At 39.6% G+C, this 27,048-nt stretch overlaps 1 protein-coding gene across 6 annotated transcripts in view; it reads left to right on the forward strand.

Moving 5' to 3' along the window:
- The window catches only part of WNK3 (WNK lysine deficient protein kinase 3), a 428,084-nt gene that overhangs the window by 128,983 nt on the left and 272,053 nt on the right, over positions 1–27,048 (forward strand). The gene's annotated exons all lie outside the window — the stretch shown is intronic.

Raw genomic sequence — 27,048 nt, forward strand, 5'->3', positions numbered from 1 at the left:
GGTTCTTGTAGTGTTTTTCAGAGAGCTCTCCATACTTTTGTGTTTCTCATAGAGAATCTGTAGAAGAAATAATCACCAGAATCTGCTGAAGATAGCCAACTGGAATGTGTTTAGAAAGGGAGAAATGAAGCACAGGAGAAGGGTTGAATTACCTAGAAAAAAGGATTGAATTACCTAAATATTTGGTTCCATAATAAATGTTTATAGAATACTTTTAAATAATGAAGGACTAATGGGGACAGAACATCAAAGGCTATAATAAGAATAGTTTCAGACAAAATCGCATTCATTAAGGGTAGAGTTGCACAGCTGGAAAAAAAAAACCACTATATCATGTTTGGAAAAAGTTCCTTTCTTCTTAGAATCAAGAATGGTTGTGCTTCTTAGGAAGTTTTCATTTTCATGTTCTGGACATGATGTGCTTTGTGTTTTTCCTGTACAGTACTTACCACAATTTGTAATTACATATTCATTTGAGAGATTTCTTGGCCTGTTTCTGAAATTCATCTGTTAAGTGCCATCAGGGCAGAAACTGTGTCTGCCTGCTTTACACCTTTGTTCCCAGTACCTCTTACAGAATGTGGCTCATAGTAGGCCCTCACTAAATGTTTGTCGAGTAATTGAGTGAATAAGTCACCAAATAAATAAAACATATAAACCATGGGGGAAAAAAAGAAGTTTCAGACACATATAGGCCAAATATAAGGGAAACCTTTGTGCCTTCAGTCAGCTCCTGGGAAATGGTCAGTGTTCACATGAGGTGCTTAAAATTAAGATTGAATAAAGCCAATAGCTAAGTACAGGTGGTGGTGGTTGTTTTTAAAGGACTAGAAGAGGCTTTAAAAAAAACAAAAACAAACCCATTGCGGTCAAGTTGATTCCGACTCATAGCGACCCTATAAAGGACAGAGTAAAACTGCGACATAGGGCTTCCAAGGCTGTAATCTTTACAGATGGCAAGACTTTATCTCATGTACTTTGAGCATGTTATCAGGAGGGACCAGTGCCTGGAGAAGGACATTGTGCTTGGTAAAGTAGAGGGTCAGCGAAAGAGAGGAAGACTGTCAACGAGATGGATTGACACAGTGGCTGCAACAATGGGCTCAAGCATAACAACGATTGTGAGGATGGCTCAGGACTGGGCAGTGTTTAGTTCTGTTGTATGTAGGGTCGCTATGAGTTGGAACTAACTCGACAGCATCTAACAACAACAACAGCAGCAATCTTTATGGAAGCGGACTGTCACTTCTTTGTCCCAGAGAGTGGCTTGTGGGTTTGAACCTCCAACCTTTGAGTTAGCAGCCAAGCACTTTAACCACTGTGCCACCAGGGCTCCCTAGAAGAGGCCTTAGAGATGACGTAAAAACTGGGTGCATTAGTTTCTGAATGTGAATCTAGACTTTACCAAAACCCATTGCCATTGAGTCGATTCCAACTCGTAGCGACCCTGTAGGACAAAGTAGAACTGCCCGATAGAGTTTCTAAGGAGTGGCTGGTGAATTTGAACTGCCAACTGTTTTGATTAGCAGCAGAGCTCTTAACCACTGTACCGCCAGGGCTCCAAATCTAGACCTTGGGTAGTATGATATTCTATTGTTATGAGCACCACTAGCTATCATTTTTGGATCACTTAATACAAGCTAAGCCTTCACTTATACTATCTTTAATCCTCACAGCAGCCCTGTGAAAATTAGATAATCTTATTGTCATCACCATTTTACTAATAGGGAAAGTGAATGAGGCTCAGGGAGGTGAAGTGACTTGCCCAAGGTTACACAGCTGGTAAGTGGCAGGAACTAGAGTCAAATCCAGGCATTCTGCCTCCAAAGCCTGTGTTCCTGATCACAGAGTGCTGTGGCTTCCTCAGCGGTGGAAAGACCAGACACTTTTGAGTCAGAATGCCAGAGTTCAAATTCTGCTCCTTTTTTTTTAAAATAAATTTTATTGTGCTTTAAGTGAAAGTTTACAAATCAAGTCAGTCTCTCACACAAAAACCCATATACACCTTGCTACACACTCCCAATTACTCGCCCCTTAATGAGACAGCCTGCTCTCTCCCTCCACTCTCTCTTTTCGTGTCCTTTTTGCCAGCTTCTAACCCCCTCCACCCTCTCATCTCCCCTCCAGGCAGGAGATGCCAACATAGTGTCAAGTGTCCACCTGATCCAAGAAGCTCTCTCCTCACCAGCATCCCTCTCCAACCCATTGTGAGTCCAATCCATGTCTGAAGAGTTGGCTTCGGGAATGGTTCCTGTCCTGGGCCAACAGAAGGTCTGGGGACCATGACCACCAGGGTCCTTCCAGTCTCAGTCAGACGATTAAGTCTGGTTTTATGAGAATTTGGTGTCTGCGTCCCACTGCTCTCCTGCTCCCTCAGGGATTCTCTGTTGTGTTCCCTGTCAGGGCAGTCATCGGTTGTAGCCGGGCACCACCTAGTTCTTCTGGTCTCAGGCTGATGTAGTCTCTGGTTCATGTGGCCCTTTCTGTGTCTTGGGCTCGTAATCACCTCGTGTCCTTGGTGTTCTTCATTCTCCTTTGATCCAGGTGGGTGGAGACCAAATGATGCATCTTATATGACTGCTTGATAGCATTTAAGACCCCAGAGGTCACTCTTCAAAGTGGGATGCAGAATGTTTTGTTAATAGATTTTATTATGCCAGTTGACTTAGATGTCTCCTGAAACCATGGTCCCCAGACCATTGCCCCTGCTACACTGGCCTTCGAAGCATTCCGTTTATTCAGGAAACTTCTTTGCTTTTGGTTTAGTCAGTTGTGCTGACCTCCCCTGTAATGTGTGCTGTCATTCCCTTCACCTAAAGTAGTTCTTATCTACTATCTAATTGGTGAATACCCCTCTCCCACCCTGCCTCCCTCCACCCTCTCATAACCACAAAAGAATGTTTTCTTCTCAGTTTAAACTGTTTCTCCAGTTCTTATAATAGTGGTCTTATACAATATTTGTCCTTTTGCAACTGACTTATTTCACTCAGCATAATGCCTTCCAGGTTCCTCCATGTTATGAAATGTTTCACAGATTCCTCACTGTTCTTTAAAAATGTGTAGTATTCCATCGTGTGAAGATACCATAATTTATTTATCCATTCATCCGTTGATGGGCACCTTGGTTGCTTCCATCTTTTTGCTATTGTAAACAGTGCTGCAGTAAACATGGGTGTGCATATATCTGTTCATATAAAGGCTCTTATTTCTCTAGATATATTCCAAGGAGTGGGATTGCCAGATCGTATGGTAGTTCTATTTCTAACTTTTTGAGGAAGCGCCAAATCGATTTCCAAAGTGGTTGTACCGTTTTACATTCCCACCAGCAGTGTAGAAGTGTTCCAGTCTCTCCACAGCCTCTCCAACATTTATTATTTTGTGTTTTTTGGATTAATGCCAGCCTTGTTGGAGTGAGATGAAATCTCATTGTAGTTTTGATCTGCATTTCTCTAATGGCTAATGATCGTGAACATTTCCTCATATATATGTTAGCTACCTGAATGTCTTCTTAGTGAAGTGTCTGTTCATATCTTCTGCCCATTTTTTAATTGGGTTATTTGTCTTTTTGCAGTATCATGTAGATTTTAGAGATCAGGCGCTGATCAGAAATGTCATAGCTTAAAACTTTTTCCCAGTTTGTATGTAGTCTTTTTAGTCTTTTGGTGAAGTCTTTGGATGAGCATAAGAGTTTGATTTCTAGGAGCTCCCAGTTATCTAGTTTTTCTTCTATGTTCTTTATAATGTTTTCTATACTGTTTATGCCATGTATTAGGGCTCCTAACATTGTCCCTATTTTTTCTTCCATAATCTTTTTTGTTTTAGCTTTTATATTTAGGTCTTTGATCCAATTTGAGTTAGTTTTTGTGCATGGAGTGAGGTATGGGTCTTGTTTCATTTTCTTGCAGATGGATATCCAGTTATGCCAGCACCATTTATTAAAAAGAATGTCTTTTCCCCATTTAACTGTTTGGGACCTTTGTCAAATATCAACTGCTCATATGTGGATGGATTTATGTCTGGATTCTCAATTCTGTTCCATTGGTCCATGTATCTGTTGTTTTACTAGTACCAGGCTGTTTTGACTACTGTGGCGGTATAATAGGTTCTAAAATCAGGTAAAGTAAGGCCTCCCACTTTGTTCTTCTTTTTCAGTAAAAGCCTTATCTTATCCGGGGCCTCTTTCCCTTCCATATGAAATTGGTGATTTGTTTCTCCATCTCCTTAAAGAATGTTATTGGGATTTGGATCGGAATTGCATTAAATGTATAGATTGCTTTTGGTATAATAGACATTTTTATAATGTTAAGTCTTCCTATCCATGAGCAAGGTATGATCTTCCACTTATGTAAGTCTCTTTTGGTTTCTTGGAGAAGTGTACTGTCGTTTTCTTTGTGTAAGTCTTTTACATCTCTGGTAAGATTTATTCCTAAGTATTTTATCTTCTTGGTGGCTACTGTAAATGGCATTGATTTGGTGATTTTTTCTTCGATGTTCTTTTTGTTGGTGTAGAGGAATCGAACTGATTTTTGTATGTTTATCTTGTATCCTGATACTCTGCTGAACTCTCCTATTAGTTTCAGGAGTTTTCTAGAGGATTCCTTAGGGTTTTCTATGTATAAGATCATGTCATCAGCAAATAGAGATACTTTGACTTCTTCCTTGCCAATCTGGATGCCCTTTCTTTCTTTATCTAGCCTGATTCCTCTGGCTAGGACTTCCAGCATAATGTTAAATAAGAGTGGTGATAAAGGGCATCCTTGTCTGGTTCCCGATCTCAATGGGAATGTTTTCGGTCTCTCTCCATTTAGGGTGATGTTGGCTGTTGGCTTTGTATATACACCCTAAAAAAAAACCCAAAGCCCTTTATTATGTTGAGAAATTTTCCTTCTATTCCTATTTTGCTGAGAGTTTTTATCATGAATGAGTGTTGAACTTTGTTAAATGCGTTTTCTGCATCAATTCATAAAATCATGTGAATCTTGTCTTTTGTTTTATTTATGTGGTGGATTACATTAATTGTTTTTCTAATGTTGAACCATCCCTGCATACCTGGTATGCATCCCACTTGGTCGTGGTGAATTATTTTTTTGATATGTTGTGGAATCCTATTAGCTGGAATTTTGTTGAGGATTTTTGCATCTACATTCATGTAGGTCTATAATTTTCTTTCCTTGTGGTGTCTTTACCTGGTTTTGGTATCAGGGATATGGTGGCTTCATAGAATGAGTTTGGTAGTATTCCATCCTTTTCTATGCTATGAAATACCTTTGGTAGTAGTAGTGTTAACTCTTCTCTGAAAGTTTGGTAGAACTCTGCAGTGAAGCCGTCCTGACCAGGGCTTTTTTTTGTTGGGAGTTTTTTGATTACCTTTTCAATCTCTTTTGTTCTGGGTCTATTTAGTTGTTCTACCTCTGTTTGTGTTAGTTTAGGTAGGTGGTGTGTTTCTAGGAATTCTTCCATTTCTTCTGGGTTTTCAAATTTGAATAGAGTTTTTCATAGTAATCTGTTACGATTCTTTTAATTTCAGTTTGTTCTGTTGTAATATCGTCCATCTCATTTCATATTTGGGTTATTTGCTTCCTCTCCTGTTTTTCTTTTTTCAATGTGGCCAGTGATTTATCAATTTTGTTGAATTTTTCAAAAAAACAGCTTTCGGTCTTGTTAATTCTTTCTGTTGTTTTTCTGTTTGATTTAGTTCAGCTCTAATTTTTATTTTTTGTTTTCTTCCGGTGCCTGTGGGTGTCTTCTGTTGCTCTCTTTCTATTTGTTCAAGTAGTAGGGACAGTTCTTTGATTTTGGCTCTTTCTTCTTTTTGGTTGTGTGCATTTATTGATATAAATTGGCTTTTGAGCACTGCTTTTGCTGTGTCCCAAAGTTTCTGATAGGAAGTGTTTTCATTCTCATTGGATTCCCTGAATTTCTTTTTCCATCCTTAATGTCGTCTATAATCCAGTCTTTTTTGAGCAGGGTATTGTTCAGTTTCCAAGTGTTTGATTTCTTTTCCCTGCTTTTTGTGTTATTGATTTCCACTTTTATGGCCTTATGGTCAGAGAAGATGCTTTGTAATATTTCAATGTTTTGGATTCTGCTAAGGCTTGCTTTATGAGCTAATGTGTGGCCTATTGTAGAGAATGTTCCATGTGCACTGGAAAAGAAAGTATAGTTCGTTGCTGTTGGGTGGAGTGTTCTGTATATGTCTACGAGGTCAAGTTGGTTGATTGTGGCATTTAGATCTTCCCTGTCTTTATTGAGTTCCTTTCTGGATGTCTTGTCCTTCACCGAAAGTGGTGTGTTGAAGTTTCCTGCTATTATTGTGGAGCTGTCTATCTCACTTTTCAATGCTGATAGAGTTTGTTTTATGTATCTTGCAGCCCTGTCATTGGGTGTATAAATATTTAATATGGTTATATCTTCTTGTTGTATTGTCCCTTTAATTATTATATAGTGTCCTTCCTTATCCTTTCTGATGGATTTAACTTCAAAGTCTATTTTGTCAGAAATTAATTTTGCCGCTCCTGCTCCTTTTTGATTGTTGTTTGCTTGATATATTTTTTTTCCATCCTTTGAAATTTAGTTCATTTGTGTCTCCAAGTCTAAGGTGTGTGTTTTGTAGGCAGCATATAGATGGATCTTGTTTTATAATCCATTTTGCCACTCTCTGTCTCTTTATTGGTGCATTTAGTCCATTTACATTCAGGGTAATTATGGATAGGTATGAATTTAGTGGTGAAGTACAAAATGTGACACAGGAGGAGGTATAAAACTGAAAAAAAAAATTGCCGTAGAGTCGATTCTGACTCATAGCGACTGTCATAGATTGAATTATAACCCCCCAAAAATGTGTGTATTAACTTGGTTAGGCCATGATTCCCAGTATTCTGTGTTTGTCTTCCATTTTGTAATTGTAATTTTGTGTTAAAGAGGATTAGGGTGTGATTGTAACACCCTTACCAGGTCACATCCCTGATCCAACGTAAAGGGAGTTTCCCTGGGGCGTGGCCTGCACCGCCTTTTATCTCTCAAAAGATAAAAGGAAAGGGAAGCTAGCAGAGAGTGGGGACCTCATACCACCAAGAAAGCAGCACCAGGAGCAGAGCGTGTCCTTTGGACCTGGGATGCCTACACCTGGGAAGCTCCTCGACCAGGGGAGGATTGATGACAAGGACTTTTCCTACAGGGGCGACAAAGAGAGAAAGCCTTCTCGTGTAGCTGACACCCAGAATTTGGACTTGTAACCTACTAGACACTGAGATAATAAATTTCTCTTTGTTAAAGCCATCCACTTGTGGTAAAATTATGGCAGCACTTGATGACTAAGACAATGACCCTATAGGACAGAGTAGAACTGCCCCATAAGGGTTTGTAAGGAGCGGCTGGTGTATTCAAACTGCCAGTCTTTTGTTTAGCAGCCAGGCTCTTAACCACTGCGCCACCAGGGCTCCAGGATGAGATAGGCTGCATTCCAAAAGAACTGCTTGACTTTTCTAATATGTACAAACAAACCTGGGAATATGTGTGGAAATGGCTATTAAGGGTGTGGGATAATGATGCAAGGAATGTAAAGATGGATCGGTCTACATCTATTGATATTGGCCCACTATGCACAGATTCGTCATTCAGTGTTTCAGCTCGAGACGTTAGGAAAAGATCTAATAATTTATTTGGTTGGGTTGCTGAAGCATGGATTACATGGTGACCTACACTAAACCAAGTTGGAGTACCAGACCTGCCTTGGTATACTGTAGAAGAAGGTACCCAAGGGCTTAGGGAAATTGGCATGCTTGAGTGGATTTATCAGGTTAGACCCACAGACCCACACATGGAGTGCTCCGATGACACACCTTTTACCACAATGGTGAGGAACAAATTTGTGAAGGGTGCCCCAGCATCCTTGAAGACTGCTGTGATTTCTGTTTTGTGTAAGTCAGATTTGACAGTGGGAATTCCCCTAACTGAATTAACACACCTAACTGCAATGGGACTGATTGGGCCCTATGGTGGTAGGGGCTAAGTGGTGGCACTCAATCGACAAAGACAGGGCAGGTGTGGTTACTGTAATGGACAATTGAGTCAAGCAGTAATCATAATAGTGTGACTCATATGTACTTACGGTGTTGGCTACTTAGTCATGGTGTCCTTAGTAGTGAAATCAATGGGAAGCCTACTAAATATTTACTTGATATGTATAAGCTGAAGGATTCTAGATCAAGTGAACGGCAGTCTAACTCAAATTGCCCAAATAGAGAGTCATGGCTTCTCAATCATTTCCCTGATTTAAGCCAGTTTACAGACTCGCAACTCCTTGAATGAATGGGAGGCCAGGTCCCCTCGTTGAAGGACCCCACTACACTGCCAAAAATTTATACTGTTATCTTTCCCCCAGCCTTCCCCAGAGGGATATACAGCCTATTACGAGAGTGACTGTTCACTGGGGAAAAGGAAATAATCAGACTTTTTGGGGATTACTGGGTACTGACTCTGAACTGACACTAATTCCAGGAGATCCAAAACGTCACTGTGGCCCACCAGTCAGTGTAGGGGCATGTGAGGTCAGGTTATTCATGGAATCTTAGCTCAGGTTCATCACACAGTGGGTTCCTGAACCCATCCTGTAGTGATATCCCCTGTTTTAGAATGTATAATTGGAATACCCAGCAACTGGCAGAACCCCCACACTGGATCCCTGACAAGTGGAGTAAGGGCTATTGTGGTAGGAAAAGCCAAGTGGAATCCATTAGAATTGCCTTTACGTAGGAGAATAGTAAACCAAAAGGAAGCCCCATCTTTGGAGGGACTGCAGAGATTGCTGCCACCATCAAGGATTTGAAGGATGCAGTGGTGGTGATCCCTACCATATCCACATTCAACTTGCCTATGTGGCCTGTGGAAGAACAGACGGATCTTGGAGAATGACAATGGATTATTGAAAACTTAGCCATGTGGTGACTCCAATTGCAGCTGCCGTTCTAGATGTGGTTTCATTGCTTGAGTGTATTAATACATTTCCTGGTGCCTGCTGTACAACTATTGACTGGCTAATAATGCCTTTTTCTCCACAGTTGTTTCGAAGAACCACTAGAAACAGTTTGCCTTCAGCTGGCAAGGCCAGCAGTACACCTTCACTGTCCTATCTCGGAGGTATATCAACTCTCCAGCTCTATGTCATAATTTAGTCTACTGAGACCTTGATCACCTTTCTCTTCCACGAGTTGTCACATTTGTCTGTTACGTTGATAACATTATGTTGATCAGACTTGGTAAGGATGAAGTGTTAGTAAATCTGGACTTATTGGTGAAACATTTGCATGCCAGAGTTTGGGAGATAAATTCAGGTGCCTTCCCTATCTGCAATTTCTAGGGTTCCAGTGGTGTGGGACATATCAAGATACTCCTTTTAGGGGGTGGCACCAACATGGCACCACCATAGACAGAAGCACCATGCTGTACCTCTGCAGCAAAGACCCAAGAAACTAAGTAAAACTAATACAGTTGTCAGTCCTGGAAGCCTAAGCACTAAATGAAGGAATAAAGAACTCGATCAAGCACTGAATGGGATAAGAAACAGAGAGTGAGGAGAGCTACCAGCTGACATGGCTGGGATTCACCGTCTTGGACTGCATCCACAGGGGAGCACAGATGGGAAGTGCAGGAAGGCAGCTTTGTGGAACTCCCAACAGGAGACAGAGCATTGGTGGCCAGGGATGCATGCTTTCTGATCCCCCACCTTTCTTCACTGTGCGGGGCCTCTGCCACTTTCCAAGGAGCCACAGTTGTTCCGCCGGAGAGGTACCAGCTCACTGCTGCCTGGATTTACCATCTTGGACCTCAGCCACCAAAGACTGTAGACAGGGAGTACAGAAATGCAACTTCATGGAGCTACTGACAGGAGACAGAGCACCTTCTAGCCAGGGATACACACTTTTCCACCCCATACCCATCTTCCCTCTATGCATCATCCGCTGTTTTCCATGGGGCCAAGGCTGCTCGGCTAGAGAGATACGAGCTCACTGCCGCTGGGGTTCACGCTGTCTTCATCAGCTGGACCCCTTTAGCGCCGTTTTCTTTGTGTCTACACACACACATACATACTGACTAACCCCATTGTGTGTTGCCCTTCTCTTTGCCTAAAAAATTTTTGCCTACTTTCTAATTAGTGAATATCTCTCTCCCTCCCTCCCCACGCTCATAACCATCAAAGAATATTTTCTTCTGTGTTTAAACATTATCTAGAGTTCTTACAATAGTGGTCTCATACAATATTTGTCCTTTTGCAGACTAATTTCACTCAGCAAAATGCGGCAGTGGGTTTTTTTTTTAATGCCTTCCAGATTCTTCCATGTTATGAAATGTTTCACAGATTCATCATTCTTCTTAATCTTTGCATAGCATTCCATTGTGTGAATATACCGTAATTTATTTATCCGTTCGTCCGTTCATGGGCACCTTGGTTGCTTCCATCTTTTTGCTGTTGTAAACAGTGCTGCAGTGAACATGGGTGTGCGTATATCTGTTTGTGTGACGGCTCTTATTTCCTTAGGGTGTATTTCAAGGAGTGGAATTGCTGGGTCATATGGTAGTTCTATTTCTAGCTTTTTAAGGAAGTGCCAAATCAATTTTCAAACTGGTTGTACCATTTTACATTCCAACCAGCAGTGTATAAGCGTTCCAATCTTTCCACAACCTCTCCAACATTTATAATTTTGTGTTTTTTGGATTAACGCCATCCCCGTTGGGGTGAGATGGAATCTCATTGTAGCTTTGATTTGCATTTCTCTAACAGCTAATGATTGTGAGCATTTCCTCATGTATCTATTAGCAGCCTGAATGTCTTCTTTGGTAAAGTGCCTGTTCATATCCTTTGCCATTTTTTAATTGAGTTATTTGTCTTTTTGTTATTTAGTTTTAGCAGTATCATGTAGATTTTAGAAATCAGATGCTGATCGGAAATGTCACAGCTAAAAACTTTTTCCCAGTCTGTGGGTAATCTTTTTACTCTTTTGCTGAAGTCTTTGGATGAGCATAGGTGTTTGACTTTTAGGAGCTCTCAGTTATCTAATTTCTCTTCTGGTGTTTGTACATTGTTAGTAATGTTTTGTTTAGTGTTTATGTCATGTATTAGGGTTCCTAGAATTATCCCTATTTTTTCTTCCATGATCTTTATTGTTTTAGATTTCATATTTAGGTCTTTGATCTATTTTGAGTTAGTTTTTGTGCATGGTGTGAGGTATGGGTCTTGTTTCATTTTTTTTGCAGATGGATATCCAGTTACGGCAGCACCATTTGTTAAAGAGACTGTCTTTTCCCCATTTAATGGACTTTAGGCTTTTGTCAAATATCAGCTGCTCATCTGTGGATGGATTTATGTCTGGATTCTCAATTCTGTCCCATTGGTCTATGTGTCTGTTGTTTTACCAGTATCAGGCTGTTTTGACTACTGTGGTGGTATAATAGATTCTAAAATCAGGTAGAGTGAGGCCTCCCACTTTGTTCTTCTTTTTCAGTAATGCTTTACTTATCTTTCCCTTCCATATGAAGTTGGTGATTTGTTTCTCCATCTCATTAAAAAATGTCATAAGCGCTTGAATCAGTATTGCATTGTGTCTATAGATCACTTTGGGTACAGTAGACATTTTTACAATCTTGAGTATTCCTATCCACGAGCAGGGTATGTTTTTCCACTTATGTAAGTCTCTTTGGTTCTTGCAGTAGTGTTTTACAGCTTTCTTTGTATAGGTCTTTTCACAGCTCTGGTTAGATTTATTCCTAAGTATTTTGTCTTCTTATGGGCTATTGTACATGATACTGATTTGTTGGTTTCCTCTTCAACGTTCTCTTTGTTGGTGCAGAGGAATCCAGTGATTTATGTATGTTTAGCTTGTATCCTGATAAAGTGCTAAACTCTTCTGTTAGTTTCAGTAGTTTTATTGAGCATTCTTTAGGTTTTCCTGTATATAAGATCATATCATCCGCAGATACCTTTAGTTCTTCTTTGCCAGTTTGGATGCCCTTTGTTTCTTTATCTAGGTTAATAGTTCTGGCTAGGACCTACAGCACAGTGCTGAATAAGAGTGTTGACAATGGGCATCCTTGTCTGGTTCCCATTCTTTAGGGGAATGAATGCTTTCAGTCTCTCTCCATTTAGCATGATGTTGGCTGTTGGCTTTGTATAAATGCCCCTTCTTATGCTGAGGAATTTTCCTTCTATTCTTATTTTGCTGAAAGTTTTTACCGTGAATGGGTGTTGGACTTTTTCAAATGCCTTTTCTCCATCAGTTGATAAGATCATGTGGTTCTTGTCCTTTATTTCATTTATGCAGTGGATTACATTGATTGTTTTTCTAATGGCGAACCATCCCTGCATACCTAGTATGAATCCAACTCGGCCTTGGTGAATTATTATTTTTTTAATATGTTGTTGAATTTATTGGCTAAAATTTCGTTGAGGATTTTTGCATCTAAGTACATGAGGGATATAGGTCTGTAGCTTTCTTTTTTTGTGGTGTCTTTACACAGGGATTTTTGTATCAGGGATATATTGGCTTCATCGAATGAGTTTGGGAGTATTCCATTTTTTTCTGTGCTCTGAAATATTTAGTAGTAGTGGTGTTAATTCTTCTGTAAAACGTGTAGTAGAGCTCTCTAGTGAAGCTGTCAGGGCCAGGGCTTTTTTGTTGTCTTTGGGACTTTTTAAATTTCCTTTTCAATCTTTTCTTTTGTTATAACTTTATTTAGCTGTTCTACCTCTGTTTGTATTAGTTTAGGTCGGTAGTGTGTTTCTAGAAATTCATCCATTTCTTCTAGGTTTTCAAACTTGTTAGAGTATTTTTTTTTGTGATAATCTGATATGATTCTTTTAATTTCTGTTGGGTCTGTTGTGATATCGTCCATATCATTTCTTATTTGAGCTTCTTGCTTCCTCTTCTGTTTTTCTTTTGTCAGTTTGGCCAACGGTTTATCAATTTTTTAAAATTTTTCCAAAGAAGCAGCTTTTGTGTTAACTCCGTCAGTTGCTTTTCCATTCTCTTATTTTGTTTAATTCTGCTCCAGTTTTTAACACTTGCTTTTTTCTGGTGCCGGAGGGTTTTGTTTGTTGTTCTCTTTCTGTTTGTTCAAGTATTAGGGATTTTGGCTCTTTCTTCTTTTTGTATGTGTGCATTTATTGATCTAAATAGATCTCTGAGCACTGCTTTAACTGTGTCCCAGAGGTTCTGATGCCAAGTGTGTTCATTGTCATTGGAGTCTATGAATGTCTTTATTCCATCTTTAATTTCTTCTTTAACCGAGCAGTTTTTGAGAAGGGTACTTTTCAGTTTCCAAGTGTTGGATTTCTTTCCCTGCTTTTTCTGTTATTGATTTTTACTTTTATAGCCTTGTGGTCAGAGAAGGTTCTTTGTAATGTTTTGATGTTTTGGATTCTGCTAAGGCTTGCTTTATAACCTAGTATGTGGTCTATTCTAGAGAATGTTCTGTATGCGCTAGAAAAGAAAGTATACTTGGTTGCTGTTGGTTGGAATGTTCTGTATATGTCTATGAGGTGAAGTTGGTTTATTGTGCCATTTAGATCTTCTGTGTGTTTATTGAGCTTCTTTCTGGATGTCCTGTCCTTCACTGAAAGTGGTGAGTTGAAGTCTTCTACTGTTACATTGGAGCTGTCTATCTCCCTTTTCAATGCTGTTAGAGTTAGTTTTAGGTATCTGTCTTGCAGCACTGCCATTGGGTGCATAAATATTTAATATGGTTATATCCTCCTGGTATATTGTCCATTTAATCATTATATAGTGTCCTTCCTTATCCTTTGTGTTGGATTTAACCTTAAAGTCTTTTTTGTCAGAAATTAATATTGCTACTCCTACTCTTTTTTATTGTTGTTTGCTTGATATATATATTTTTTTAATCCTTTGAGTTTTAGTTTGTGTATTTAAGTCTAAGGTGTGCCTCTTTAGGCAGCATATAGACAGATTGGGTTTTTTTTTTTAATCCATTCTGCCACTCTCTGTCTCTTTATTGGTGCATTTAGTTCATTTACATTCAGCATGATTATAGATAGGTTTGAATTTCTTGCTGTCCTTTTGATGTGGTGGTTTGTGTGTTGTTGACAGGTTTTGTTTCCACTTAATTTTTTGTGTTGAGTAGTTTTTCTTTGTAAATAGTGTGTTCCTCTTTTTCATTGTAGTTGAATTTGTTTTTGCTGAGTCTTTATGTTTTTCTTGTATTTTATTTTGGTGTGTAGGATTGTTAGTCTCCTTTGTGGTTACCTTAATATTTACTCCTATTTTTCTAAGTTTATACCTAAATTTTATCTCACTGTATCACCTTGATTTCCTCTCCATATGAAAGATCTATGACTACTTTATTTAGTCCCTCTTTTTTTATTGCTTTAATGTTGTCATCTTTTACATAATGACATCGCTAATTCCCTGTTTTGAGCTTTGTTTATCTTGATTTATTTTTGTGATTTCCCACTCTTTGTAGATATGTGGTTGCTCTGTCCTGTGCTGTAGTGTTGGCTCGATATCTGATATTATTGATTTTCTAGCTAGAGAGTTCCCTTTAGTATTTCTTGTAGTTTTGGTTTGGTTTTTGCAAATTCCCTAACCTTCTGTTTATCTGGAAATGTCCTAATTTTACCTTCATATTTGAGAGACAGTTTTGCTGGATATGTGATTCTTGGCTGGCAGTTTTTTTTCCTTCAATGCTTTATATATGTCGTCCCGTTGTCTTCTTACCTGCATGGTTTCTGCCGTGTAGTCTGAGCTTTTTCTTATTGACTCTCCTTTGTAGGTGACTTTTCGTTTATCCCTGACCGCTCTTAAAATTTTTTCTTTATCTTTGGTTTTGACAAGTTTGATTATAGTATGTCTTGGTGACTTTCTTTTCTTATCTACCTTGTATGGGGTTTGGTGAGCATCTTGGATAGATATCTTCTCATTTTTCATGATGTCAAGGAAGTTTTCTGCCAACAAATCTTCAACAATTCTTTCTGTATTTTCTGGTATCCCTCCCTGTTCTTGTATTCCAGTGATTCGTAGGTTATTTTTCTTGATAGAGTTGCATATGATTATGTCTTCTTCATTTTTTAGTTCTTTTATCTGATTTTTCTTCAAGTATATTGTTGCCAAGTGTTTTATCTTCAATCTCCCTAATTCTTCCTTCTGTTTCCTCAGTTCTGCTGCACTGACTTTCTACTGAGTTGTCTTATTTTGAAATGTTATTGTAAATCTTCTGAATTTCTGATTGCTGTCTCTATATGGATTGTTGCAGCCTATTAAATTTTTCATTATGTTCTTGAATAATCTTAATTTGCTTGTCTGCTTTATCTGTGTGCTCCTTTGCTTGCTCGGTGTTTTGCCTGATCTTCTTCCTGATGTCTTGAAGAGTTCTATATGTTAATCTTTTGTATTCTACATCTGGTAATTCCAGGAATACATCTTCATCTGGAAGATTACTTGGTTTTTTGTTTGGGAGTTTGTTGACACAATTGTGGTCTGCTTCTTTATGTGATTTAATATTGACTGTTGTCTCTGAGCCATCCATAAGTTATTGTATTAATTTATTTTATGTTTGCTCACTGTGTCCTAGCATCTTGCTTTGTTTTGTTTTGGTATACCCAGATAGGCTACTAGCGTGAGCTAACTTGTTTATTGGAGCCTTTGAAGCACCAATGTCCTGTCACTAGATCGCTAGAGCTGTTACCATGTATATGAGCCTAGGAGTCCTTTCACTATTCTTGTATAGATTCTGCTCAGGTGTCCATGTAGTTGGTCACCTAGTGTGTGTTGCAGGCTCTCACCTATAGTCTTAGAGAGGCAGTGGTCATTGGTGTATGCACAAATTTCTGGTTGTGGCAGGGGGTCACACTCTGCAGAAGGCAGGGTCTGAGATCTTGCCCCTGAGTGTGTGGGGAGGGCATGTCTCTGTTCTCTAGTGTGCTCTTGTGGGTGGGTTCTACAGCTGTATCATAGGCACCCAGTGCTTTCAGGAGTTAGGACTGGCAGGCAGCACTTATCCTTGGTCCCCTGTGGTGGGTGGCTAGGTGTCGTGGGTGGAACCAGAAGTCCTCAGGCCCCTGCTGTGGGTAGGTGAGGAGTCTGTTTAACAGGCAGAGCAGTATCAAATGTCAACCCCCCCACCTCACCACCGCACAGCTGAAACAGTTACAGTCAGACATCAAACAGATTTGTCCTTGCAATATAACAGCCAGAGGGTATCTAGTGTAATGGGGTCACCTTCATCCATGCAAGGGTGAAAGACAAAGTCTGTGGACTGCTTATGCCTGGACAGGGGCTGCTTCTGCTCTGAGTTTCCAGATTAGGGGAGTCAGCAGAGTATTTTTTCTCCCTTTGTTAATTTGTTCCTTCTCTGTGGCTGGAAGAATGGCTCAGGATGCTCAGCAGGACCTGTCTCAGGCCCAGGGAAATCAACTTACTAAAGCTGGCTGGGGCGGAGGAAGGAGGAATCAGATAGATGGGAGAGAGTTCCTGCCACGTAGGAGCCATTAGATTTATGCGGTAAATTGGACAAAATCACTTATCTTGTGCTGAGAGTGGTATTCTATCTCAGAATCCTGAGGTGTTCATAAATTGTGTTCAGTGGCTTGGCCCCACTGCTGTTGCACTAAGGGATCTGGGCTGCACCACCTCGCCTGTCTTTCACTGAAGCAGCTGCAGCCTGAACACCGCTGTCAGCCCCGCCACAGTCGCACCAGGGGATCAGGACTGCGCCACTTCTTTTAGCTTCTCTCACTGAAGCAGTTGTGTTCTGAACAGTACCACCAGCCCTGCTACAGTCACGCCAGGGAATCAGGGCTGACTTCCCCCCTTACTCGGCAACTCCTCACTGCTTCTGTACCATCTCTCCCTCCCTCTGACACTCAATTTGATTTCTTAACTTTACCTCAGAAGTTCAGGTGTCCTACCTTGTCTTATATATAATCGAGTCACTTTTTTTTTTCAGGTCTTGGTTGTAAGGTACCACTGGAATCATCTGACTACTATGTCATCTTGGCCTTGCCTCCTGTTTATTTTTTTTTCAAATTTATTTTGTTTGTTGGTTTCTTCCCTCTTTTTTCCCTATTTCCTTCTCCTGCCCACCTAGCCCTGGGTGCTGCCTATGCCCTTTCTAGACAGACCAAGGCACACCATTCGGCTAGAGAGCTGCCAGCTCAAGGCCTTGCCGGGTCTGCCTCGTCCTCGCCCACGGAATACTTTCGTGCTGCCATTTTAGTTACCTTTTTTACTTTCTCCATTTCTGTCTTGTTTTTCTCTTTTTCATCTTTCACCCATCCACTTAGCTCTGTACAGCATTTCCTGTCTTTTGCCTCCTGCCCATTTGCACCATGTTCCAAGTGCCGCACCCCGGCGCAGTACCAACATGGTCCCCTGGATGCTGCACTGCATTGCCCCCCAGCTCCATCCCGTCGGCCCCAGTTTGTGCTACAAACTAACCATCCACAGTCCTCCACTTCTGCTGGACCCGCTATGCTACACCATAGCTAAGCGACCAGGCTCTGCCCACCTGGACAAGGGAGTGAGATGTATCATGCCCACAGAAGAGCAAACAGCAAAGAACGCCCAGTGCACCTGCCCAGACTTAACAAAATAGAACAAAAAAGCAGGCAAAAACAAACATATAACCGTAAACAAAGAAAATAATTGCTGAATGTTTCGAAGACTGTGAACAATATCAAAATGTATTAAAAAAAGCATGGTAGGATGGCTCCAGAAGCATATAAAATAAAATACTGGATGACCTTCCAGTAGAAGAAAAGGCACTGAAACTACCTGATAGGGAATTCAAAACTCAAATATTTAGGGTTCTCCAACAGATGAAGGAATATGCAGACAAAAATTAGGAAAAAATAGACAAAATCATGGAAAAGACAGACAAAATCATGGAAAAGATGGATAATGGAATGGAAGACTTTAGGAAAATAATATAGGGACAAAATGTGAAAATAAACAAGCAGCTAGAAACCATACAAACATAACACGTAGAAATCCAGAAGATAAACAGGATCTCAGAAATGGACGTTGCCGGGAGCCAAATGGTGGAATAGATAGTCACTTCCGGTGAGCCCTCTTTACAACAAAGACCTGAAAAAAAGGTGAAACAAGTATATTTAATGCAAACAAGGAGCTCTGAACATCAGAGGCAAACTTAGAAAACAAAATGAGGGGCAGGGGTAGGAAGAGATGGTTCAGAAACAGAGAGGAGTTACTGGATATGAATTGCAGGGAACCCTCAGGCACCATTCACGGAGCAGTGGCGTCGGACTGACACTAGTGTTCGGCCGCAGTTTCCTTGGAGAAGCAGCCAGCCACACAGTCTACTCCCACCTTCGCATCCAGAGAAGAGCGGCGCTTTCGGCAAAAGCTAAGTATTTGCGTATATTTTACCGCCCCCCCCCCCGCAAATCTGGCTTCAGCAGCTAAATGCCCTGGGCCTGATACAGGCCCTTTTGAGCGCCTAGAGCCATTCTCCCGGCCTTGGAAAAGGGAAAAAATTTGCGGTTGGGGAAAAGATAATTTACCAGCTCCACTAACTGGGGGAGCTGAGGCATAAACGGTCTGTGGACTTTAAGTACGTTTCCCCTCTGCATGGACCTGTATGGGCCAATTTCAGGAGAATAGGCCCTTGTTGGCAGACTCAAACTGTTTCAGCTGTGTGGTGGAGAGTTGGGTGTTTGATGTTTGATGTTGATTTGCTTATTAAACAGGGTCCTCACCTACCCACATCAGGGGTCTAAGGACCAGTAGCTCCACTCATGTCACCCAGCCACCCATGACACGGGTCCAAGGATAACTGGTATCCCCGAGTCCTTACAACCCAAAACTTTGGGTGGCCATGGTCCATCTGCAGAGCCCACCCAGCTATATGCTCTAGGGACTGGGGACACACTTTCCTCAGAGACACGTGGGGGAAGATTCTCAGCCCCCTTCCTTGTTCAGAGTGTGACCTGCTGCTGCAACCTACACCAATCACCCCTGCCCCTCTAAGACTGTAGGATAGAGCCTGTACCACACAATTGATGATCAGCTGCCTGGACACTTGAGCTGAATTCATACAAGAAAAGCAAATGGACTCGTAGACTGATATACCTGATGACAGCTCTAGCCATCTGGGAACATGATGTCAGAGCTCCAAAGGTAAAAATAATCAAGCTAGCTCACTCAAGCAACCCATTTGGGCATATCGAAACAAAACAAAGCTAGAAGCTATGACACAATAAGCAAACATAAAATAAACTAATATAATAACTTATAGATGGCTCGGAGACAACAGTCAATATGAAGTCACAGAAAGAAATCGACCATGATCACCTTAACAAGCTCTGAAAACAAAGAATTCATAGATCTTCTAGATGAAAGTGCATTCCTGGAATTACCAGAGCCAGAATACAAAAGATTAATATACAGAACCCTTCAAGACATCAGGAAGAAAATGAGGCAATACGCAGAACAAGCCAAGGAACACACAGATAAAGCAATTGAAGAAATTAAAAAGATTATTCAGGAACATAATGAAAAATTTAATAAGCTGGAAAAATCCATATACAGCAAACAGAAATTCAGAAAATTAACAACAAAATTACAGAATTAGATAACTCAATAGAAAAATAAATCACTTGGCACTAGTATATTTGAAGAAAAATCAGATAAAAGAATTAAAAATGAAGAAACCTTAAGAATCATGTGGGACTCTATCAAGAGAAATAACCTATGAGTGATTGGAGTACCAGAACAGGGAGGGATGACAGAAAATACAGAGAGAATTGCTGAAGATTTGTTGGCAGAAAATGTCCCTGGCATCGTGAAAGATGAGAAGATATCTATCCAAGATGCTCATCGAACTCCACATAAGGTAGATGTTAAAAGAAAGTCACCAAGACATATTGTAATCAAACTTGCCAAAACCAAAGATAAAGGGAGAATTTTAAGAGCAGCTAGGGATAAACGAAAAGTCATGTACAAGGGAGAGCCAATAAGAATAAGCTCGGACTACTCAGCAGAAACCATGCAGGCAAGAAGTCAATGGGACGACTTATTTAAAAATTGAAGGAAAAAATTGCCAGCCAGAAATCATAAGTGTCTCTTAAATATGAAGGTGCAATTAGGATGTTTCCAGATAAACAGAAGTTTATGGAATTCGTTAAAACCAAACCAGAACTAGAAGAAATATTAAAGGGAGTTCTTTGGTTAGAAAATCAACAATATCAGGTATCAACCCAAGACTAGAACACTGGGCAGAGCAATCAGAAGGCAACCCAAACAGGGAAATAAAAAAAAAAACAAAGTAAGTTAAGAAAAAAAAGCTCAGAACAGGGTAATAGTGATGTTATTACGTAAAAGAAGACAACATTAAAACAATAAAGGGGGACTAAGAAATGTAGTCATCGACCTTCCATATGGAGAGGAAGATAAGGGGATACAAGGAAGTAAAAGTTAGGTTTACATTTAGAAAAATAGGGGTAAGTAATGAGGAAGCCACAAAGGAGACAAACTTTCCTATACATCAAAATAAAATACAAAAAAAAAAAAAAAATAGAGACTCAGCAGAAACAAAATCAACAAGAACGAATATGAGGAAAGGACAATATATAAAGGTGATCTACGCAGCACATAAAATTAAGTGGGAAAAAGAAACTGTCAACAACACAGAAAGAAGACATCAAAATGATAGCACTAAATTCATACCTTTCCATAATTACGCTGAATCTAAATGGACTAAATGCACCAACAAAGAGACAAGACAGTGGCAGAATGAATTAAAAAACAAGATCTGTCTATATGCTGCCTACAAGAGACACACCTGAGACTTAGAGACACAAACAAACAAAAACTCAAAGGATGGTATGCAGACAACAATCAAGCAAACAACAATCAAAAAAGAGCAGGAGTAGCAATATTAATTTCTGACGAAATAGACTTTAAAGTTAAATCCATCAGAAAGGATAAGGAAGGACACTATATAATGATTAAAGGGACAGTATACTAAGAAGATATATTAAATATTTATGCAACCAGTGACAGGGCAGCAAGATACATAAACTCTATCAGCATTGAAAAATGAGATAGACAGCTCAATAATAATAGTTGGAGACTTCAACACACTACTTTCGGTGAAGGACAGGACATCCAGAAAGAAGCTCAATAAAGACAGAAGATCTAAATGCCACAATCAACCAATTTGACCTCATAAACATACATGAACAGTCCACCAAACAGCAACCAAGTATACTTTCTTTTCTAGTACACATGGAACATTCTCTAGAATAGACCACGTATTAGGTCATAAAGCAAGCCTTAGCAGAATCCAAAACATTGAAATGTTACAAAGCATCTTTTCTGACCTTAAGGTCATCAAATTGGAAATTAGTAACAGAAAAAACCGGGAAAAAATCAAACACTTGTAAACTAAACAATACACTACTCAAAAAAACGAGTATAAAAGACATTAAGGATGGAATAAAGAAATTCATAGAGTCCAATGAGGATGAAAACACTTCCTATCAGAACGTTGGGACACAGCGAAAGCAGTATTCAGTGATCAATTTATATAAAAAAATGCACACATCCAAAAAGAAGAAAAGGCCCAAATCAATGAATTATCCCTACAACTTGAACAAATGGAAAGAGAGGAGCAAAAGAAACCCTTAAGCACCAGAAGTAAACAAATAATAAAAATTAGAGCAGAACTCAATGAACTAGAAAACAGAAAAGCAGTTGAAAGAACTAACAAGACCAAAAGCTGGTTCATTGAAAATATCAACAAAATTGATAAACCACTCACCAAACTGACAAAAGAAAAACAGGAGAGGAAGCAAATAACCCGAATAAGAAATGAGATGGGCGATATTAGAACAGACCCAACTGAGATTCAAAGAAGCATATCAGATTACTTTGAGAAGTTGTTCTCTAACAAATTTGAAAACGTAGAAGAAATGGATGAATTCGTGGAAACACGCTAGCTACCTAAACTAACACAGAGAGGCAGAACAACTAAATAGAACCATAGCAAAAGAAGAGATTGAAAAGGTAGTCGAAACTCTCCCAACAAAAAAAAAGCTGTGCCCCGGATGGCTTCACTGCAGAGTTCTAAGAAACTTTCACAGAAGAGTTAACACTGCTACTACTAAAGGTATTGCAGAGGATAGAAAAGGACGGAATACTCCCAAACTCATTCTATGAAGCCAGCATATCCTATATCCCTTATGAACATAGATGCAAAAATCCTCAACAAAATTGTAGTCAACAGAAATAAACAACATATCAAAAAATAATTCACCATTGACCAAGTGGGTTTGGATTCATACCAGGTATGCAGGAATGGTTCAACATTAGAAAAACAATTAATGTAATCCATCATATAAATAAAACAAAAGAGAAGCATCACATGATTTTATGAATTGTTGCACAAAAGGCATTTGACAAAGTTCAACACTCATTCATGATAAAAAAAATCTCTCAGTAAAACGGAAATAGAAGGAAAATTCCTCAGCAGCATAAAGGACATTGATAGAAAGCCAATAGCTAACATCATCCTAAATGGAGAGTGCCTGAAAGCATTCCCCTTGAAATGGGAAACCAGACAAGGATGCCCTTTATCACTGTTCTTATTTAACATTGTGCTGGAGGTCCTAGCCAGAGCAATTAGGCTAGAGAAGGAAATAAAATGCATCCAGACTCACAAGAAAGAAGTAAAATTATCTCTTTTTGCAGATGACATGATCTTATACACAGATAATCCTACGGAATCCTCAAGAAAACTACTGAAACTAATAGTTCAGGAGAGTATTGAGATACAAGATAAACATACAAAAATCAGTTGGATTCCTCTATACCAACAAAATGAACATTGAAGATCAAAACACCAAATTAATACCATTTACAGTAGCCCTCAAGAAGATAAAATCCTTAGAAGTAAATCTGACCAGAGATGTAAAAGATTTATACAAGGAAAACTACAAAACACTTCTGCAAGAGACAAAAAGAGACCTACAGAAGTGGAAAAACATACCTTTCTTATGGATAGTAAGACTTAGCATCATAAAAATCTTTATTTTAACCAAAGCGATGTATAAATTTAATGGAATTCCGATCCAAATTCCAACGACATTCTTTAATGAGATGGAGAAACAAATCATGAACTTCATATGGAAGGGCTCGAGGTCCCGGATAAGTAAAGCATTACTGAAGAAGAATAGCAAAGTGGGAGGCCTCAATCTACCTGATTTTAGAACCTATTATCTCGTGACAGTATTCAAAACAGTCTGGTACTGGTACAACAACAGATTCATAGACCAGTGGAACAGAATTGAGAATCCAGAGATAAATCCATCCACCTATGAGTAGTTGATATTTGACAAAGGCTCAAAGTCAGTTAAATGGGGAAAAGACAGTCTTTTTAACAAATGGTGCTGGCATAACTGGATATGCATCTGCAAAAAAATGAAACAAGACCCTTTATCTCACTGCATGCACAAAAACGAGATCAAAATTGATGAATGACCTACATATAAAATCTAAAATGATAAGGATCGTGGGAGAAAAAACAGGGACAACGTTAGGAGCCCTAATACATGGCATCAACAGTATATAAAACTTAAATAACAATGCAGACGAAAAACTAGATAACCGTAAAAAAAAAAAAAAAAACCGTAAGCTCCTAAAAATCAAATACCTATGGTCATCCAAAGACTTCACCAAAAGAATGAAAAGATTACCTATAGACTGGGAAAAAGTTTTTAGCTATAACATTTCTGATCCTCGCCTGATTTCTAAAATCTACATGATACTGTAAAAACTCAACTACAAAAAGACGAATAACCCAACTAAAAAATGAGCAAAAGATATGAACAGACACTTCAGTAAAGAAGACGTTCAGGTAGGTAAGAGATACACGAGGAAATGCTCACAATCATTATTCATTAGAGAAATGCAAATCAAAACTACAATGAGATTCCATCCCACTCCAGCAAGATTGGCATTAATACATAAAACAGAAAACAATAAATGTTGGCGAGGCTGTGGAGAGATTGGAAAACTTCTACACTGCTGGTGGGAATGTAAAATGGTACAACCCCTTTGGAAATCGATTTGGCACTTTTTTTAAAAAGCAAGAAATAGAACGACCATATGATCCAGCAATCCCACTCCTTGGAATATATTCTAGAGAAATAAGAGCCTTTATACGAACAGATACATGCACACCCATGTTCATTGCAGCACTGTTTAGAATAGCAAAAAGATGGAAGCAACCATGGTGCCCATCCACAGATGAATGAATAAGTAAGTTATGATTTACTCACACAATGGAATACTATGCATCGATAAAGAACAGTGATGAATCTGTGAATCATTTCATAGAATGGAGGAATCTGGAAGGCATTATGCTGAGTGAAATTAGTTGCAAAAGGACAAATATTGTATAAGACTACTATTGTAAGAACTTGAGGAATAGTTTAAACAGAGATGAAAATATTCCGTGATGGTTTCGAGGGGTGGAGGGAGGGAGGGTGGGAGAGGGGTATTCACTAATTAGTTAATAGAGCAGAATTACTGTAGGTGACAGGAAAGACAACACAATATAGACCAGGTCAGCACAACTGGACTAAACAAAAGCAAAGAAGTTGCATGAATAAACTGAATGCTTCAAAGGCCAGCATAGCAGGGGCGGAGGTTGTGGGAGGATGGTTTCAGGGGACATGTAAGTCAATTGGCATAATAAAATCTAGTAGGAAAACATTCTGCATCACACTTTGGATAGTGGTGTCCAGGCTCTTAAACACCAGTAAGCGGCCATTTAAGATTAATCAATTGGTCTCAACTCACCTTTAGCAAAGGAGAATGAAGAATACCAAAGACACCAGGTAATTATGAGCCCAAAAGACAGAAAGGGCCACATAAACCAGAGACTACATCAGCCTGAGACCAGAAGACCTAAATGTTGCACAGCTACAACCAGTGACTCCCCTGACAGGGAACACAGCAGAGAACCCCTGAGGGAGCAGGAGAGCAGTGGGATGCAGACCCCAAATTCTCATAAGACCAGACTTAATGGCCTGACTGAGACTAGAAAGACCCCAGTGGTCATGGCCCTAGACCTTCTTTTGGCCCAGGACAGGAACCATTTCCAAAGTCTACTCTTCAGACAGGTATTGGACTGGACAGTGGGTTTGAAAGGGATGCTGGTGAGGAGTGAGCTTCTTGGATCAGGTGGACACTTGAGGCTATGTTGGCATCTCCTAGCTAAAGGGTAGATTAGAGGGCAGAGGGGATTAGAAGCTGGTGAAGTGGACACTAAAAGAGAGAGTGGAGGGAGGGAGTGGGCTGTCTCATTAGGAGGAGAGCAATTGGGAGTATGTTTTTAGCAAGGTGTATATAAGTTTTTTGTGTGAGACTGACTTGATTTGTGAACTTTCACTTAAAGCACAATAAAAATAAAAATTCTTATAGAAAAAAAGGACATTGTCATAGAAGATTTTAGGAGCAAATTTGAAACAACGGATGACAGGATCATTGAAATTGAAGAGAAACCCTTGGTTACCACTTTGAGAAAAATGAGAAAAAAAAGTGAAGAAAGATGACAAAACCCTGAGAACAATGTGGGATACACTCAGGGTTTCATGGGACATCTAGGTCAATTGGCGAAATATAGTTTATTAAGAAAATGTTCTGCATCCCACTGTGGTGAGTGGTTTCTGGGGTCTTAAAAGCTCGCGAGCGGCCATCTAAGATGCATGAATTAGTCCCAACCCACCTGGACCAAAGGAGAATGAAGGACACAAAAGATACAAGGAAAATGTTAGCCCAAGAGATAGGGCTACATAAACCAGAGACTCCATCATCCTGAGATCAGAAGAACTAGATGGTGCCCGGCCATCACCAGTGGCCGCCCTCACTGGGAACACAACAGAACCCCTGATGGAGTAGGAGAAAAATGGGGTACATAACTCAAATTCTAGTAAAAACAATAGACTTAATGGTATGACCGAGACTGGGGGAACCCTGGAAGACATGACCACTGAACTCTCTCTTAACCCAGAACTAAAATCATTCCTGAAGCCACCTTTTCAGACAAAGATTAGACTGGAGTATGAGATAGAAAATGATATTGGTGAAGAGTGTGCTTCTTCGTTCAAGTAGATACATAAGACTAAATGGGCAGCTCCTGTCTGGAGGCAAGGTGAGAAGGTATATAGGGACAGGATCTGGTTGAATGGACACGGGAAAGCCAGATTGGAAAGGAGGAGTGCACTGTCACACTATAGAGAAAGCAACTAGGGTCATATAACATGTATATAAATTTTTGCATGAGAAACTAACTTGAGGTGTCAACTTTCATTTTAAGCACAATTAAAAAAAAATGGTGCTGAGACAGCTCAATCTCCACATTGAAAAGAATGGATTTGTACCCAGAACCACACGATGTACGAAAATTAACTCAAAATGGATCAATGACCTTCAGAAGTAAAACCATAAAACTCTTAACAGAAAATACAGAGGTAAAGATTCAAGATCTTGTTTGACAATGGCTTCTTTGATATGACAAAAGCAAGAACGAGAAACCAAGAAATAGATAAATTGAACATCAAAATTAAAGACTTGTGTTTGTCAAAGCACTTTATCAATAAAATGAAGATACAGCCTACAGAATGAGGGAGAATATTTGGTTACTATATATTTGAGAAGGGTTAAATATCCAGAATATATAAGGAGCATTTACTACTCAACAACAAAAAGGCAAACAACCTAATTTTGAAAAATGGGCAAAAGCATTGAATAAACCTTATTCCAAAGATGATCTACAAATGGTCCGCAAAAACATGAACAGCATTACTAGGGAAATGCCAATTGAGAGCACAGTGAACTACTGCATCACCCCCACTAGGATGGCTATTATCAAAAAAATCAAAATCAACAAGTATGGGTGAGGATGTGGTGAAATTGGAACCCTTCTACATTGCTAGTGAGAGTGTAAAATGGTACAACTTCTATTGAAAACAATTCTCATAATGTCAAACATAGAATTATCATATGACCCTGTAAG

This window comes from Elephas maximus, chromosome X (assembly GCF_024166365.1).
Source record: "Elephas maximus indicus isolate mEleMax1 chromosome X, mEleMax1 primary haplotype, whole genome shotgun sequence".
In the NCBI taxonomy this organism is placed as follows: Eukaryota; Metazoa; Chordata; class Mammalia; order Proboscidea; family Elephantidae; genus Elephas; species Elephas maximus.